The sequence below is a fragment of the Sapajus apella genome, unplaced genomic scaffold (genome assembly GCF_009761245.1).
Source record: "Sapajus apella isolate SASKATOON/1434 unplaced genomic scaffold, GSC_monkey_1.0 scaffold22, whole genome shotgun sequence".
Lineage (NCBI taxonomy): Eukaryota > Metazoa > Chordata > Mammalia > Primates > Cebidae > Sapajus > Sapajus apella.
Window position 1 is genome coordinate 24233996 of NW_022436962.1, and position 19281 is coordinate 24253276.

Below are 19281 nucleotides of genomic sequence, written 5' to 3' on the forward strand. Positions count from 1 at the left end.
TGGCACATGCTTGTAATCCCAGCTACTCTGGAGGCTGAGGCAGAAGAATTGCTTGAACCCAGGAGGCAGGGTTGCAGTGAGCCGAGATTGCACCACTGCACTCCAGCCTGGGTGACAGAGCAAGACTCCATCTCAAAAAACACCAAAACAAAACATGAAGTTCAAGGAGAGAGGCAGCCTTTTACATTTCATAGAGCAAAAACTTGCCCTGATTTGTCAATATTTGATTTCCCCTAGTGCTCACCCCACAGTGCCCATGGCTTCCTCTGTTTAAAACAGCAGATTTACTAATGCAAATGATTATTTTAAGAATTAATTCTTGATTTCTAAAAACAGATTTTTCATACCCCAATAACCCTATGAAGATCAGCCTTTTAGCCCCATCATCCTGATAGGAAGTTTAAAGAGTCTCACTCTGAGAAACAAAGAGTCACGGAGCTCAGTTGATATACATTTGGGGAAGCATGGAGTTGCCTTTAAGTCCTCTTCTAGGCAGTGAGGTTTAAAACAAACACATACAAAACAAAACAAAACAAAAAGGCAAGGGCAATGAGAGAGTTGACTGCAGAGGAAAGAACAAAGACAAAAAACAAGCAAGCAAACAAACAATAAATAAAAGCTTTAAAAATAAAAAGTGCTGCATTATCTGGGGTCAGATCTATACTCCTGAACAAGCTGGGGCACGTCACTCTAGCTCAGCACAGAACAATGTTGGTGCTCCTCATACTGGCTCTGAGTAAAATAGGTTAGAAACTGCCAAAAGGAGTGCTAATATTTCCAGAAATAAGCCCAGATTTTCTGGGAATTTACTCATGTAGAGCACCATGTTCTCTAAGGGGCCACATACACATATGGCTGCTTTTAAAACATCTCAAGTCTTTATGTACAGGGCCACATACAACATGCAGATAGGGCACAGGGAGGAAAACAAAATATCTCCCAAGTGGATGATACCTAGTATTTATATAATAATTTGTCCAGTGCTTCTGATACAGGAGGATACCCAGATCTAGGCCTTAAGAGCTGGGATCCCTAGTTAATTTGGCAGCTTTTCCTCTGTATCTAGCACGCATATAGCCATGTTCCATCCATTCTACTCCCCTAGAAATATTTCTTCCATGGAAGCATGCAGAAAGACTATGTCAAAATGGAAAGATAATTTACAAATTGTTTAATGCACCTCCTCCCTCTTTTTCTAGGAAAGGCAAACGGAACTTACAAAAGTGAAATGACTAGTTCAAGATGACAAGAAAGGTTAATTACAAAATCTATCCTAGCAACTCTAATTTATGGTTATTGTTACTAGGCCTTTCTTATTTCATGTGATGTCCATGTCTGAAATAACCTTACTATGAAAAGACTTGTGGAACTAGTAACTCCACTAGGTATTATAGTGTCAGTCACAGAATTAGGCCACCTTATTAGTACCTGCTCACTAGAACATTCTGCCCTCTATATGAGAAGGCTTTCTGAAAAGGTTGGCATAAATGCACTTTTGATTATTTAGATTCTGTTTTGCATGTATTCAGGGATCTCTCTGGTGCACCTCTGAAAAGACTCCAGAATAAACTTTTTTGTGTATGAAGCAACGAAGCCTGCTACAGGAAATATTTGCTGCCTGATTAATTCTTTTGACAGCTCTAACTGTGCTTATCTTCAGGCTGGCATATCCATATCGCCTCATCATCTGGTTTGTTTTGGTCATTGATTAATTCACTTTGCTGCAAGAGTTGCACAAATTAAGGCTCCATAAGGGCAGGGATATTTGCCTGTTTAGTTTAACCCTGAATGCCTGATACTTAGACTAGGGCTTGGAATATAGGAGGTGTAAAATAGGTATTTACTGGCTGAATAAGTAAATTGATGTTTAAGAAGAGAATTCCTGGCCTTATCTCACCTCACTTGTGTCCACCTTCACAGATGCTCCTCCTGTGAAGAGTGTGGCTGCACTGCTGCAAACCGTCCCTTCCCTGCCACACTGGCACGGGTGGCCGCTGCCACCTACAACAGCCCAGACTTTGCCATCTCCTCCTTGTGAAGCGTGAACAAGCAGACCTCCGGCCTGATGCGTCACATCCCTCCTCCCGTGGCTCTCCATCTTCCATCGTTGTTCATGGGACTGTCTTCTAAGCCTCCTCAGAGTATGTTTTGTCCTCCTGCTAGAAGCTGCCCCACTTAGGTCCACCCACTGTTGGAGTTTCCTCGATTGCTCATCTTGGAAAGTACACCCCCGCCCAATACTGGGTGGAGACCACAATGGAGGTCTATGACCCTGCTCCTGCTAACAACCCAGCACCCTCCTTCCCACTAGGAACAGAGCTGCTGCTGCTGCCACTGCCACTGCCCACCTTACAGACAGGTGCAGCTTAGTTTCCATACCATTGTTGAGTTGTAAATGGCCTCCACATAAGGGGCATCCACAGTTGTGAGGCATATCAGCATCACTTGGAGACAGGATGGCGTTACGGTTAATGGTGTGAGCTTTGGAATCAACTGACTGGAGGTTAAGTCTGGCAACTTCTATTTCTTGTATAACCTTGGGCAAGTAATTTAATTTTCCTACAACTAAGTTTGCTTATTTGTAAAATTGGGAAAATGTCAGAACCTTTCTTGGAGGGTAAAAGTGAACATTAAATGTAAAAAGTTGCTCACTGCCTGGTACCTATTACAAATGCTCAGTAAATCTTTTGTATGTATGAGAGGAGAAAAACAAATGATTATTTTCAGTGGATTCAAATAAAAGTCAAGAGGAGGCCAGATGTCAGAAGAAAACAGGCTCCAAGGGAGAGATTAGGGATGGGGTTGGACTAGAGGAAATGTAGGCAAAGGAAGGCTAAAGAACAGGTTTGTAGGGAGGTAGAAGTGGGAATTGGAGAAGGAAGAGGAGATAAAGAATGCGTAGGAGGAAGAAGGTATATTCTAAGCTTTTAAGGAAAGAGAATCTTAGGGAAAGACTTTGCTAGCCAGTTCTCTTTACCCCCCACCCAGTACCTATATTCCCTCGGACTACAAGAACCTACAGTCTCTCTTTTATTCTACAATTGTATGAGTTCTTACCACTAGAACTGTAATCTCTGAACAATAACAACTCCTCCAGTTTTACTCATTCACGTATCCCAGTGTCTAGCATGATCTTCTGGGCCAGATATCTGACTGCATGTAAAGCAGCCCCGTCTCCTCCTGTCTTTTCAGAAAGCATGGGCATCAAATTCACTTGATTTTAAAATAATTATTGAAGTGATACGAGTAGTTAGTTCCCTCCCTGTCTGCGCTTGCTATGAATACAACAACGATAAATCAATAAAACGTAGGTGTTTATTCTCCTTAACTTCAGTTCATTTTGAGATTTAGCCTCCTGTTCCTGTATGCCCTCAATAGTGTGCTTTGCTCAATAAGAGAAAAGAGTTATGGATGACTGGGACCCTGGTCTATTTTGCAAGTTTCAGTTGCTCTTTTATGCTTGTAGTTGGTCTGGGTCTCATCAGGGAGGCTCTCAGGGCAGACAAATCGTAGGTGGCTGGAGAGGCGCAGCTTTTTGTTCCACCCCAGCTCAGCTTCTGAGCTCTGCCCCGGCTTCCAACCATAGGTACAAGGAACTGCATCCCAGTGCCCATTCTCCGGGTCCTCTATGCTGCTAAGAATATGGCTCAAGGTTTCATTCTCCAGCCCTTTCGCCATAGGGGTTCCAATCTTCAAACTGGGTTTTGGCCACTTATCTCTGAGTCCTTGCTCTAACTCTCCCTTCTCTCTTAAGACCACACATAACAATAGTAATAAGAGTAATAATAGCAAACATTTTCTGAGCATTAGCTGTGTGCCAGGCATGGTGGGCAAAACCTTATTTGCATAGCCTCATTCAACCCTCACAATCATCCTGTGAAGTATCAGAACTATTTATTTCATTTTACAGATTAGGACATCAAGGCTAAAAGAGGTTATGTAACTTCCTCAAGGCCACATAGCCTGGAAATGTCAAAGCTAGCTCTCAATCCAGATAACTGGTCTTTCTGCTTCCTTATTACGGCTCTCTAATCTGTTCCTCTTACAGAATAATTATTTAAAAGAGGAAAATCTGAATCGGTCAGTCCCTTGACTTGAAACACTTCGCTGCTATCTCTCTGCTTTGAGAATAAAATCACTTTGTACTGGGAGGCCCTGGAGGGTCTGGCCTCTACTTCTATTCCCAGTTTCATCTTATACTATTTCTGCTTCCCTCACTACATTCCAGCCCCCCTCAGTTCCTGGAGTAAATGGACTTCCTTCCAGCCTTAACATATATGAGTATGCCATTTCCCCTCCGGAAGGCTCTTCTCCCAGCTCCTTGCATATCTGGCTCCATTTTTCCTTCAGTTCTGAGCTTAAATGCCACATCCCTAAGAATCTTTCTAAATTGAGTGCTCTTCTTATTCTGTGTCATAGCACCCTGTTTATTTTCATCATAGCAGATAACATTCTGAAATTACTTGTTTACTGTATTTTTTCTTTCTGTTAGCATGAGCTTTTGATGAGGGCATGAGGGCAGGGACTTCATCTCACTTATCATTGAACACAGTCTTTTGCATATGTAGCTGCTCAGTATATATTTGTTGATATGAAAGAATGATCTGTTTGACTCGGGTAGATTTGCCATGCAGCTAACAAACTTAAGCTTAAGAGTCTATTACTTGCTAAGGGCCCTAGCAATGTGTCCACATGGTCACATCTTTTTGAAAATTGTCAAAACTGAGATATTTAAACTGCAAATGGTTAAAATCATTGGGTGTTTTATGTAGGTCTCAGATACTTCCATGGATAGTTAAGTTGCTACTGGGTATTCTCAAGCAAGACTGATTTTCAGGAATACTTTCACTGTTCATTGTGTGACCTCACTTGCGGTTGTGACACAAAGATGCAGGCACGTGGCATCAGAAGCATGTGGATTATACATGGATTGTGGAGGAGAAATAAGGCTTGAAACGTTTGGCCCCAGGTGCTAATTTACGGAAAATTCTTCCAAATCTTATAGCTGTCTTATGAAACTTCAACAGTTTTTCCAACTTTAATAGCAATGCTGAAAATGTATTTGGCATTGCTAATTATGAATAACAGATCTGAAAGAAGCTTCTCTAAATTATTAGGACAGTGCAAAAGCAATTGCGTTTTTTGCCATTACTTTTGCACAGACTCAATATCATTAGTAACAAAAAAAAAAAAATACCGCAATTGTGGATTCATGACACTAAGGGAACCTTAATATATGCAACTTTTTAAAAATTCAGGAAGTTTCCTAGGATGGAATGCAGTGTGTAATACAATAATTTAACTGAATTAAACATATATGAAACAAGCTTACTGAAGAGGATGGGGAGGGAGAGGAGCCATGTAACTTTGGAAATGAGTGGCATCTGTAAGACCCAAGGTACATGATACTGCATGAGCACTGTACCCTCGCTGATAAAGTTGTGTCTCACAGGGGTAAGGGTTAATAATTCCAAAATCACTATCCATGTGTCTTATTTTGTCCTGCTATAACAAAACACTTGAAACTGGGGAGTTTATGAACTGAAAGTTCTGAAGTCTGGAAAGTCCAAGGTCAAGGTGCCAGCAAATACAGTTTCTGGTGAGAGGTCCAGTCTCTCTTTCCAAGATGGCACCTAGTGGCTGTATCCTCCAGAGAGAATGAACACTGTGTTCTCACATGGCAGAGAGTGTAAGAGCAAAAAGACCCTAAGCTAGTTCTCTCAAGTGGAGCCCTCATGACTTAATTACTTCCCCAAAGATCCCACCTCTTTTTTTTTTTTTTTTTTAAGATGGAGTTTCACTGTTTTTGCCAGGACGGAGTATAATGGCGTGATCTTGACTCACTGCAACCTCCACCTCTCAGGTTCAAGCGATTCTCCTGCCTCAGCCTGGAGAATACAGGTGATTCTCCTATATTCCATTATCTTACAGATCATTCTAGCTTCTTCCTTTTGCTTTTCTGTAACCTCCTACTCCAATAGTGAGAAATCTGATGCTCACCATCCACTGTCTATTTACTTATTTAATTTCTGTATACATGGTCCTAATGGTTTGAATATGTCCTCCAAAATTCATGCTGAAACTTAATCCTCATTTTGATGGCATTAAGAGGTGGGACTGGGCCAAGCGCGGTGGCTCGTGCCAGTAATCCCAGCACTTTGGGAGGTTGAGACAGGCAGGATTAGCTGGGATTACAGGTGTGTGCCACCATGCCAAGCTAATTTTGTATTTTTGGTAGAGATAGTGTTTCACCATGTTGGCCAGGCTGGTCTTGGACTCCTGACCTCAGATGATCTGCCAGTATCTCTTCTCACCCACTTATCTATGTATTCAATCACTTATGTATAATGATATCACTATACATAGTGATATATGTAAGTGATTGAATACATAGATAAGTGGGTGAGAAGAGACAAATTTTCCATGCTGAAGCATTCCCAGCAATCTTTGTAGAATTTCTTCCTCAAGGAGGTGGAATATAACTCCCCACTCCTTGAGCATAGGTTGTACAGAATGACTTTCTTTGAAGGAATAAAGGATGCAAAGGTGGCAGGGGGAAGGTGCAGAGGATAACTGTTCATTAGAGAAGCGTGAGAAGCACCACCTCAGCCAGGTGACCAAGATCAACATGGATATTAATAATAAGTCATGTTGACCACATGGACCATTGATAAGATGTGATGAAAATGGTAGTTTACTTCTGCGTTTTCTTCCTCTTCAAAACCATAACTTCATTTTAATCATGAGAAAAGCATCAGACAAATGCTTATTGAAAGACATTCTACAGAATACCTGACCAATATTCCTCAAAACTGGTCCTCAAAAACAGGGAAAGTCTGAGAAATTATCATAGCCAAGAGGGAACTAAGAAGACACTACAACTGAGTGTAATGTGGTATCTTGCATGAATCCTGGAGTGGGAAAAAAAGACATTTATTTACAACTAAGAAAATCTATATAAAGTATAAACTTTCCTTAGTAATAAAATATCAATATTGCTTTATTAATTGTAATCAATGTATCATAATAATGTGAGAAGCTACAGGAAACATTAGGTATGGGGTATATGGGGCCTTAACAATTTTTTTGTGTGGTAAATCTGAAGTTGTTCTAAAAATAAAGTTTATTTAAAAATCTTCAATAAAATTTGTTAAAGAAAAGATAATTTATCTTTCTACTCTCTGTATAGAGAATGATATTACAGGCCGGGTACGGTGGCTCACACCTGTAATCCCAGCACTTTGGGAGTATGAGGCAGGCGGATCACCTGAGGTTGGTAGTTCGAGGCCAGTCTGACCAACGTGGAGAAACCCCGTCTCTACTAAAAATACAAAATTAGCTGGACATGGTGGTGCATGTCTGTAATCCCAGCTACTCGGGAGGCTGAGGCAGAAGAACTGCTTGAACCTGGGAGGTGGAGGTTGCAGTGAGCAGAGATCACACCATTGCACTCCAGCCTGGACAACAAGATTGAAACTCTGTGAAAAAAAAAAGAAAGAAGGAAAGGAGAGAGAAAGAAAGAAAGGAAGAAAGGAAGAAAGGAAGGAAGGAAGGAAGGAAGAAGGAAGGAAGGGAGGAAGGAAGGAAGGAAGGAAGGGAGGGAGGAAGAAAGAAAGAGACAAAGAAAAAGAAAGAAAAGAAAGAAAGAAGAAAGAGAGAGACAGAGAAAGAAATACAAAATCAATGATGTATGAAAAGGTGGTCAAAGAATATGTGGTCAACATACATAAGAAAAAAATACTCTAGAGGTGAGTCATGCAGGTGTGTTCTGGAGGCCATACATTGAGTTAAGCAATTAAGTTGTGTTGTTACACTGTTTTTCTGTATTTTGTAGAATTTGTGAACTACCATCTTTGCCACATGTGTAATTTTTTGTGATTTCTCATTCTAAATAAATACCACTTTTGGATCAAACGTGGTATATGTGGTTTTGTACTGTTTTTCTTACATTGTATGCCTTCAAAGTGTGTAAGCTTCAAGCCCCACAAAACCCCCTCCAACTCCAGAGCTGACTTCAATGCTAGGTCAACAGCCATGCCTTGAGCCTCAGACCAGATGCTTGGGAACTTTATGAAACCCCTCATTTGCCAACTGCTTCCTTGCCTTATAGAACTTCCTCATTTCTGCCTACTGACATCTCTAACTTACTATCTTTTGACCATTATCTACTCCTACTATAGTATTTCTCATACCATTTGGGTATTTTTCTTTTATCCCAGACGGTAACATTCTTAAAAATCTGCAGCAATTTGAGCTCCAGTTTCTATGTGGGGTCTGGTCTCACCCCCATCCAGACCCATCATGATCTCATTGCATCACACTATTTTTGGCAGGTAACTAACCATGCTCTGTCTTATGCTTAGGGGCAGTTTGTTCCTATAAATACTTTGCACTTGTTCCTTGTCCTCATGATTCTACCGCATTGTCAGAAATAAAGTGTGTAACTCCGGTGATTTTCCTCTTAATTTCTCTGGCAATAAAACCATAATTATCTTTCTTTGAACTTCTTGAAACTTGATTTCCAAAAACCAAGGCTTGATATGTGGCTAGCTTTTTTCAGAATTTCCTTTGAGGGTCGTTACGAAGTTAGGATGACATGGTTATTTTCACACTCATATTCTTCCTCTGAACAGAATTAGTATCTCCTTGGTAGATTTTCCATGTCATTTTTCTCATCATCCCAAGAGATTCAGATAAGTAAATAAGTAAGTGACATCAACTCTTCTTCTAATAGAATATGCTTCCAGCTACTTTTTGACCATCTAGATGATGTCTCCATCACTATCACAGTTTCCTTCTGTAGTTTTAGATGATTTGGTGTTTTCCATGGCTTTCATTAGTTTAGGTGGTATGTAGTGTATTCCCATAAAAATATTACCTTACTGTTTATTTTTACTCATATGATCTCCACCACACTTCAAAACATTTTCAGCTTTGCATATGCTTTATTTTTTTAACCAATAGTATTCTCTCCAATCTTGGCAGGAGTGTGTGTCTGTGTTTCTGTGTGTGTACGTACATATAACTTTTCCTTTTGAAAAAGAAAAGAAATGTCCATTTCCACTTTCTGCACTTCTCATGGGGATAAAAACTAAAACGGCACTGGGAGGATCTTGGAAACATTATCTAAGGTGTAAACTAGGATATTGTTCTAGTTTTAGTTGTTTTATTTCAGATGGAAGCGTTTGTTGCAGACTCTGAACTTAGAACAGTTGTCAAATGGATGTTTTCATTTGAGGAAGACAGGATGGATATCCACTTACCAAACATCCTGTTAATGTTTGTGTGCGTGTGTGTGTGTGTGTGTGTGTGTGTGTGTGTGTGTGTGTGTGTGTGACATAACTGCTACCTCTGTGATTCTCAAGAAATTACTGGAGCCAAATGATCAACAAAAAATTAGATGATTAATTAAACCTAACCGTAGAAAAATTATTAGCTATAACTGAAAACACTAAGTCAAACCATTCATTTTAGTCAGTTGTTTACTCCAGCATGGTTGTAATAATGCATGAGATACTGCCTGTGAGGTGCTCTACACAGCGTCCGGCACAGTCTATGGCCCAGGAATTGTGGTCTCCTCATGACCTGTACTCTAGTCTCTCTGCTCCCTCTAGCCACGCTGGTATCTCCATACATCAATCGGGCCTTTGCACATTCTTTGCTCTCTCTGGAGCCCTCTTCTCCCCAAACTGTGTCAGGTTCCCTTTTAGATGCTCTCATAGAACTAAAACCTTTCCCTCACATCACTCATCTCAAAGTAATAATCTGATTAATATGTTTCCCCCACCAGATGATAAGCTTCGTGAAAGCAGGGACAGTGACAGTCATTGTCACTATTGTTTTTCTCCTACAGAGAGCTTCACATGTAGTAAAGTGTCACTAGTATTTGCTGAATGAATGAATGTTTGCTACCACTAACAAATGATTATATGTTGGATTTCACTGATTTCATGCTTATTTGGCCAGGTCTCCTCCCCTGTCTCTGCATTTCCTTCCCCTCCTGCTTCTCCTACTCCTGCTTCACCACTTGCAGCCCTTATATTTTTCCCTTCTCTTCCTCTTTTTCAATCATCATCATCGTCATCATCATCATCATCACCATCACCATCATCATCATGCTGTATTTATGGAACATTCACTAAGCATTCTGCAAAGGGGCTTTCATAAGTTAACTCAATCAACTCTCTTTACTTTCAGCATCCCCAGTGTCTATTTTTCCCATCTTTATGTCCATGTGTACCCATTGCTTAGCTCCCACTTGTAAGCCAGAACACATGGTTTTGTTTCTGCATTAATTCACTTTGCATCAATGTCTCTGCGGAAAACAGGATATTATTCTTTTTTATGGCTGCATAGTATTCCATGGTGTATATGTACCACATTTTTCTTATTCAATCCACTTTTGGTGGACACCTAGATCGATTTCATGTCTTTCCTCTTGGGAATAGAACTGTAATAAATATATGAGTACAGGTGTCTTTTTGGTAGAATAATTTATTTTCCTTTGGGCATTTACCTAGTACTGGGATTGCTGGGTTGAATGGTAGCTCCGTTTTTAGTTCTTTGAGACATTTTTAAAGCTTTCCATTGTGGCTGAACTCATTTACATTCCCACAAATAGTGTATAAGCATTCCCTTTTCTCTACAATCTCTCTAACATCTGATACATTCAGCTACTTAAATAAACACTAATCTAGGTGTTGCTGTCAAGGTATTTATTTTGTAAAAGTGGTTAACATCAACAATCAGTTGACTTATTAGTGAAAGAAATTAATCTTAATTATGTGGTTGGGCCTCATTCAATCAGTTTAAAGACCTTCAGGGCAAGATTGCAACATCAATTTCTGTCTGAGTTTTCCTTTTGTCACTTCCTTTCATGCTGGCCTGCCCTACAGATCTCAGACTTGACAGACCCATAATAGTAAGAGCCAATTTTTTGAATAAATCTCTCTTTATGTGTACATCTAAATCTATTATGGTTATATATATATATATCCTAGAGATTACATATATGATATGTAGTTATCAATAAACACATGCATATATAATAAACATAATATATAATCTGTAGATTATATCTAAGATATATTCGGTTTCTTTGGAGATCCCTGGTAGACATGGGTGTTGAAATCTCTTTTATGATGAATTTGTCTATTTCCTTCAGTTCTGTCAGTTTCTGCTTCATATATCTTTAAGCTATGTTATTAATTACATTCACATTTAGATTGTTATATCTTTTTAATGATTTCCATTTTATTATTATGCAATATTTCTCTTTGTTGCTAATACTTAAGTCTACTTTGCCTGATTAAATATAGACACACACTTTTTCAAAATGCATATTGTTCATACTGTATACTTCTTTCCATCTTTTGCTTTCTATTTAAAATTTTTGTGCCTCTTTTAGACATCATACAATTTGAGTATTGCTTTTTTTATCCAGTCTGATAATTACTTCCTTTTAATTGTAGTGTTCAGTTCATTTACATGTAATGAAATTATTGATGTAGTTGAAATTTATCTACCATCTTGCTGTCTGTTTTACATTTGTCCTCATGTTTTTGTTCCTCTGTTGCTCTTTTTGAAACCTATTTTGAGTGAATTGAATAAACTGGTATTCTATCTTATTGCTTATATTGACTTCTTAGTTACATCTCTCAACTTTTGTTTACTGAAAAGGTATTTATTTTATCTTCATTGTTGAAGGGAGGTAGAAACCTTGGTTGTTAGTTTTTTTTTTTTTTTGTCTCTTTTATCACTTGAAGGCATTGTTTCAGTGTCTTCTGGCTTCCATTGTTTTCAGCGAGAAGTAGTCAAAATTTCTTATCATTTTCTCCTGTATATATTCTTTAAGAAAAACAGTAGATAAATAATTGATAGATCATTCTTTAGAGCAGTTTTAGGTTTACACAAAATTGAATAGGTAGCACAGAGAGTTTCCATATTCCCCATCTCACCCCTACTAAATTTCCCTAAACATTTCACATTGGTGTGATACATTCATTATAATTGATGAACCAATATTGATGCATTATTATCAACTAAGTCCACAGTGTGCATTCGAGTTCATTTTTTTGTGTTGTTGAGCTCTAGAAATGCACAGATATATCATGTATCCACAATTATAGTCTCATAGAGAATTGTTTTACTGCCCTTAAGACCCCTGTGTTTTGCCTATTTATCTCTCCCCTTCTCCCCTCAAACCCTTGGCACCCACTGATCTTTTTCCTGTCTCCGTAGCTTTGCCTTTTCCAGAATGTCGTACAGTTTAAGTCATATAACTTGTACCCTTTTTACTATGGCTACTTTCTCAAAGCCATATGCATTTAAGATTCCTCCATATGTTTTTATGGCTTGATAGCTATTTATTTTATTTTATTCTCCTCTTCTTTTTCATCTTAAAGATTTTTCTGTTTAATTCTGGCTTGTAACAGTTTGACTAGGATGTGGCTGGGTATGGTTTTTATTGTATTAATTTTGCTTAAGATTTCCCAAAATTCTTAGATTTGTAAGTGATGTTTTCCTTCAAATTTGAAATTTTTTCAAGCCACTATTTCTTTTTTTCTTTCTTTCTTTCTTTCTTTTCTTTTTTTTTTTTTTGAGGCAGTCTTGTTCTGTCACTGAGGTTGGAGTGCAGTGGTGCAATCTCAGCTCACTTCAACCTCTGTCTCCTGGTCTCAAGCAATTCTTATGCCTCAGCCCCCTGGGTGGTTGGGACTACAGGTGTGTGCCACCATGCCTGGCTAATTTCTGTATTTTTTGTGGTGATAGGGTTTCACCATGTTGCCCAGGCTGGTCTTGAACTCCTGGACTTAAGCCATTCTCTCAAGTCAGCCTCTCAAAGTGTTTGGACCACAGGGATGAGCCATTGTGCCTGGCCCACCATTATTTCTCAACACATTTTTTTTCTTCTCCATTCTCACTCTCCTTTTCTGAAAATCCAGTTAGATGCATGTAATTACTCAGTAGGTTCCTGAGCCTCCCTGTTTTCTTTCACCATTTTCCCTTTTGTTCTGCTAACTGAATAATTTATATTTCTTTAAATCCCTTTAAATCTCATTAAGTATTTTTATTCTTATATCTCAATTTTTCTGTTAAGACCTCCTGGTAAATTTTTTATTTTAATTATTTTACTTTTTAGTTCTAAAATGTCCATTTGATTTTATTTTACAGTTTTGTTGCCTCTGCTAAGATTTTTCTATGTTAAAATATGTTGACTATTATATGTTCATTAAGATCTTATTTTAATCCTTGGATATAGTTTAGGTGGATGCCTTAAAGTATTTGTCAGCCCAATTCAACATCTGGGCCACCCTGAGGTCAAATTCTATTGACTTCTTTTTCTCGACCATAAATGATATTTTCATGTGTGTTTGCGTGTGTGTGATTAATATTTTTTATTGTACACTGAACAGAAAATTATACATGTTAGAGACACTGGATTTTGTTATTCTCTTCAGTGCATTGGGCTGTATTCCAGCAGGCAGTTCAATTACTGGCCCATCACTTTGAACTTGCTTAGACTTCATGTTAGGTTTAGTCAGGGAAGCTTTGCAAAAAGCCCAAGATATTGCCCAAGGCTTTTTATTTTGGTGAGTTTCAAATTCCTAACTCTGTTTCCCATACAGATCTTGTATGAGTGTTTGATAAGGTGAGTATAGAATACATCTTACTCTAGGGCATGCCCCTTACCTCTAGTATATGACTTTCCACAGATCTCAGGATTTGGAGGCACTAGCAAGACCCTCCGCTGGTGCTCCAACATCCCCAGCATGCTCACTGCAAGTTTCTCTGTTCCTCTGGCAACACCATAGCAGCTGCTATTTGACAAGACTCCTTTTGTCTCCCTCTGCATGCACAGACCATGTCTCACTCAAGAACTCCTGGAGAATCCCTAAACAGATTTGTGGCCCCCTCTTCACATCTCCCTTCTCTCCTGTGTCCCGCCCCACAGATTCCAGCCCTTTTAACAGCCCCAGTGCTAATCCTTGGCTAAGGGACACCTCTGTGCTCTTTTTTGCTCCATCCAGTTCTCTCTGCCATAATGTGGATACGTATTCCTCAAGAAGAGAACTGGAGCAAATATGAGTTTTATCGTGTGAGTTTTCCTTCTTTCAAGGATGATCGTCAGGTGCGATCTATTGGTCAATAACTAACAAAGTGCCTCATGTATGTCGAACAGCTTTATCTTTGTTTGTGGCAGGAAGGCTAGTCCACTAAGAGTTGCTTCATCATGACCAGAGGTAGATGTCTTGATGAAGCCAGGATTTAAATCCTTGACCACCTGAAACCAGAATCAGTCATCTCAATCACCATGCCATCAGGCCTCTCTGTATAAAGGAAACAAACTTGCAACCATAAATAAATTAAGAGCAAGGCAAAGTGCACGGTTAAAATCTAGATTGGGGTTGCTGACCAAGGTATATCAATATTCAGATTGGATGGGATGGATAGAAGCTGTTGATGTGAATAGCAGTAATACCACCACCCTAATCTTATGGAACTTTCAATATCTTCAAAGTGCTGTTGTGCTCATTATTTTACTCTCTCATCAAACAAACCTTTTATACCCAATAGATGAGATGTTATCATTCCAGTACGACAAATGAAGAATGCAGAGACCACAAATAGTAAATTAGCTTGACAAAAATCACACAGCTAGTTAGAAAGTGGGTGGGATCAGAACCTAGGCCATTTCACTGCTGAACCTTTGTTATCTGCCTTCTCCCACCAAAAGTAAGGACATCCTCATAGAAAAGAAGGGGTTGGGGGAGTAGTTACAGCCTTATGTCAAGAAAGAGGACTTTGGTCAGAACCACACAGTGACATCTTAGCCTTCACCTGTTCTATCTGTTCCATGGATGTTTGGCCAGAGACACAAAGGGAGAAGTGGCTGGATACGGTGGTCTCTTTCTTCAGAGGGAGGATCTGGGCTCCCCCAGGGCATCTGCCACAGAAGATGGCAAAGACATCTTTCTAGACATTTACACTAGCCCATTCTTCATTCTCTGCTCTGACTTATCTGGAGAGAACACTGTTCAATGTAAAATAACTATGTAATAAATAACTGCAAGTCACTTTGCAAATATCAAACACTACAGAAGTAATTATTAATAGCTCATTCTCCAGAGTGTGGATTTATGGCCTACATCCATCAAGTGAGCCTTGGAAAGAACTTACCTAGCATATATATGTATATATTCATGCATATTGTATAATGCATGTTACCTTACCTTCTGGAGGTAAGAATTTATGCAGCAAATTTGGGGTGGAATTAATTATGGTTGAGTTAAAGAAAAGCCTCTCTTCAACAATAGTTCTGATAGAAATCTTCATTAGCCTTTATCAGTAAAGATTCTGCTGGCTCAGCTATTATTTTATCAATCATATTTAAAAGTAATATTCCTCCTATAAGAGTTTGTTCCATGTCTGGCTTATCACTTAGATGGGGATAACAGGAATTAGGAAATCTGCATTGATTAGTTTGCATAGCTCCAAAGCTTGAGCTGATAAATGGCTCCTGCTCTCCTTAGGAAAGGTGTGGAGGCCTGTAGATGGTTCAGACTCCCAAGCCCCGTGGGGATGATGAAAAAGGAGTGGTGGCTAATTCCGCAGATTTATTGTGGTGTTTCCCTTCTTCTAGTTTCCCAGCTTGTGGAAAATAAGGACTTAGACTCAAAAATCCAGGGGAAAAAAAAACTGAACTATAAGCTTTTATTCTTCATATGGGAGACAGATACAGAGCTCCAATATAAATCATGCCTGCTTATGGGCCAGGCATTTCTATAACGAAATTTCAAAATGTGGTCAATGACTTCATTTTATAGCTGAAGACACTGAGTCCCAGATAACTCACTGAGGACTTGGATTTAAGTTGCCTTCTGATCACAATCACAATGCAGTGTCTTTAGGAAGACCCCACATCCACTTAGTTTGTCAAGCAGGGCCCTGAAACAGCACTGGAGCCGTGGCTGGTTGACAGGTGGGGTTTGCTAGACCTGAGGGCAGGAGAGGGACAGCCAAGGCCTGTAGTAGGTAGGCTAAGAAAAATAGTCATTAACTCCTAAATCCATAGAGTGCTGAACAGTTCACGAAACTCCCTCTATACATTAGCTCATTTCCTGCTCTTGTCAATCCTTTGAAGAAATTAGTATAATCATCTCCATATTGCAGATGAAAAAATAAGCACCAGCAAGCTTTCAAAGCAATGATCATCATACAGCTAAAGGAATTTGAATCTGAACCTGAATTTTTTTGTACCACATCCAGAATTCTTCTGAGCTTCAGAACTCAATTGTCGTGCACTCAAAGCCTGCAGGCCCTGTTACTGCAGGTACAAGCCTGAGAACAATGAAGGGGCACTTTCAGGAACTGCTGTGTGAGCTTCACGCTATCTCTGCCATTTCCCTGCACTCCTTTAGCAAATCCTGTGTAAATAGAAGTTGTATTTGAACAAAGGAGAGTGCCCAGGATTCTTCAGCTTTGTTGCACCATCAGCAAAACTTGTGGAGATAAAATTTAGCCAATTAAACAGCACCAACAGGCCAAAAGCTCTCTCCTTCTGCCTGCCACGCGGCTCTCCTTCCCTTTGATTTCTTGCTTTTCTTAGTGAGGTTGTTTCTCTCCCTGATTAGGCATAAAGTCTTCTCTTTGGGCAGAGACAGCATCTTATTCATCTTATTCATAAAGTTCACCATGCCTATAACTCAGGAAGAGATATATGTATTTCTATGTTGCAGACACACACCACGTGCTTTTTAAACAAAAATTAAGTTGTATACATAACTCTTATCATAATCCAGTGATGCTATACAACTAAGTTAAGTTCACCATCCAGGCTGGGCGTGGTGGCTAACACCTGTAATTCCAGCACTTTGGAAGTCCAAGGTGGGAGGATCGCTTAAGATCAGAAGTTCGAGACCAGCCTTGACAACATAGTGAGACCCCCATCTCTACAATAAAATAAAATAAAAACACCACCATCTTTTGGCTTTTATCTTCTTCTGAGGAGGTCCTTTGAACCTCCTGCTCGCTCCTCAAAGTTTGGTGTTTGCAACATAGAATTAATCTTGCGCTTTTAAAATGCATAGTTATGATTAAGGAAGCTCAGACTTAGCACAACTCAGGGTTTTCCCTATGATGCAAACCAAATGGCCAATTCATTTAGTTCAAAGAAAAAATACTCAACCAAGTTGTTAGGTGCTTTCCATAAAGATTACTGTGTACCAAAGGATTTTACCAAGTTGGTAACACTGTTTAATAATCTTGCATTATGAATGCACCAAATTGGATAGACAGTGGGAAAAAGATATTTGATGGACTATGTTTTGAAAATCCTGTTATTTGATTGAATTGTACAGGTGGCACTGAGGAGTCAAAGGCTGCATTTTCGTGTGGCAAAGCTATTTGTTAGAATGTAAACATTTCAATTAACTGAGTCTGTGGTCGACACCGTCCCTTCCCAAAGTTTGGAGGGCAGCAACACTGGCATTGTCTGGGAGCTTCTTAGAATGCAGAATCTCAGTCTGTGTCCCAGGCAGAAAGGATCAGAGTCTACATTTTAGCAAGATCTCCGGGTGATCAGAATGTACACCGACACTTGAGAAGCACAGAACTTAACCTCCAGCACTTTGTGTTTGGGAATATGGAGGCACCTGATTTTGCCCCACAAATCTGAGCAGGCAGAGTTGGAGGAATGTCTCCCTGTCAAAGTGAGAGGAGCCAGTATTGGGCACTGCCCAGCTTTGGAGCCCTGGGAAAAGCCGTGGCCAAAGAAGGTGACGAAAGCCACAGCCCAGAGCCAGTCTTTAAAAAATATATAACAGCTCAAGATATAGTTTACATATCACATGATTAACTCTTTTAAATTGTACAATCCGCCGAGATTTTGTATATTCAGAGCTGTGCAACCATCACCACAGTTAGTTTTGAAACATTATTATCATCCCTGAAAGAAATCCGTACCCATTAGCCATCAGTTTCCAATACCCTCATCCACCCCCCAGCCCTGGGCAACCATTAATCTACTTTGCATCTATACACATTTGCTTAATCCGGCTTTTCATCTAAACAGAATAATATATAATGTGGGCTTTTGTGACTGGCTTCTTTCATAATGTTTTCAGGGTTTAACAATGCCGCACCCTGTGTCAGCTTTTCATTCCTTTTGACGGCCCAGTGATATTCCATTGCACGTACACATTTTGCTTATTCACACATCAATTGATAGACATTTGGGTGGTTTCTGGTTTTTAACCGTCACGAATAAAGATGCTATGCACATTTGTTTACAAATTTTATGTGTGGAAATACATTTTTACTAGAGAGAGTTTTTTTTTTTAAGTTTATTGAGAAATAAATGTTTTTAAGTTTATTGAGATGCAAGTTTATTAAGAAAGTAAAGGAATAAAGAATGGCTACTCCATAGGCGAAGCAGTCCTGAGGGCTGCTGGTTGCCCGTTTTTATGGTTATTTCTTGATTACAGGCTAAACAAGGAATGGATTATTCGTGAGTCTTCCAGGAAAGGGGTGGACAATTCCCAGAACTGAGGGTTCCTCCCCTTTTTAGATCATATAGGGTAACTTCCTGACATTGCCATGCACCTGCAAATTGTCGTGATGCTAGTGAGAGTGTAGCATGAGGATGACCCGGGGCAGTTTTGACCCTTAAACAAAGTGGGTGATACGGCTTTCAGCAGGAGAACGGCAGGTGGGCAGGACTCCTGGGAAGAACGCCAACCTGCCGAGGAAGAAGCCCTGCTGCCCCAGCCTTCCAACCACGACCTGTGCAACCACCAGCAAATCCCGAGCTATCTCAGAACCACGTCTGCAAAATGGACAGAAATCTTAGCCACACTGACCTCACGCTTTCTTTGTGTGTGTGTCAAATGGGATAATTAGCATAAAGCTGTTTTGGTTTTTTTCCATTTATTTATTTTATTGCATTTTAGGTTTTGGGGTACATGTGAAGAACATGCAGGATTGTTGCATAGGTACACACGTGGCAGTGTGATTTGCTGCCTTCTACCTCATCACCTACATCTGGCATCTCTCCCCTTGCCATCTCTCCCAAGCTCCCCACGCTCCACCATCCCTCCCCTATTTCCCCCCAACTGACCCCAGTGTGTAGTGCTCCCCACCCTGTGTCCATGTGTTCTCCTTGTTCAACACCCGCCTATGAGTGAGAACATGCTGTTTTTAAAAGAAAACTACTACACAAAGAGTCAACAAGATACTTGTTCTTACCACATCACCGTCATTTTGGCAATCATTGAAACTGCC

At 39.8% G+C, this 19281-nt stretch overlaps 1 long non-coding RNA gene across 1 annotated transcript in view; it reads left to right on the forward strand.

Annotated features, from left to right (window-relative positions):
• The first annotated feature begins 106 nt into the window (after positions 1-106).
• Positions 107-19281, forward strand: part of LOC116558972 — an 86265-nt gene continuing 67090 nt past the window's right edge. Inside the window, exon 1 of the long non-coding RNA XR_004272257.1 lies at positions 107-2141. This is a non-coding gene — a long non-coding RNA (uncharacterized LOC116558972). The remainder of the gene's footprint in view (positions 2142-19281) is intronic.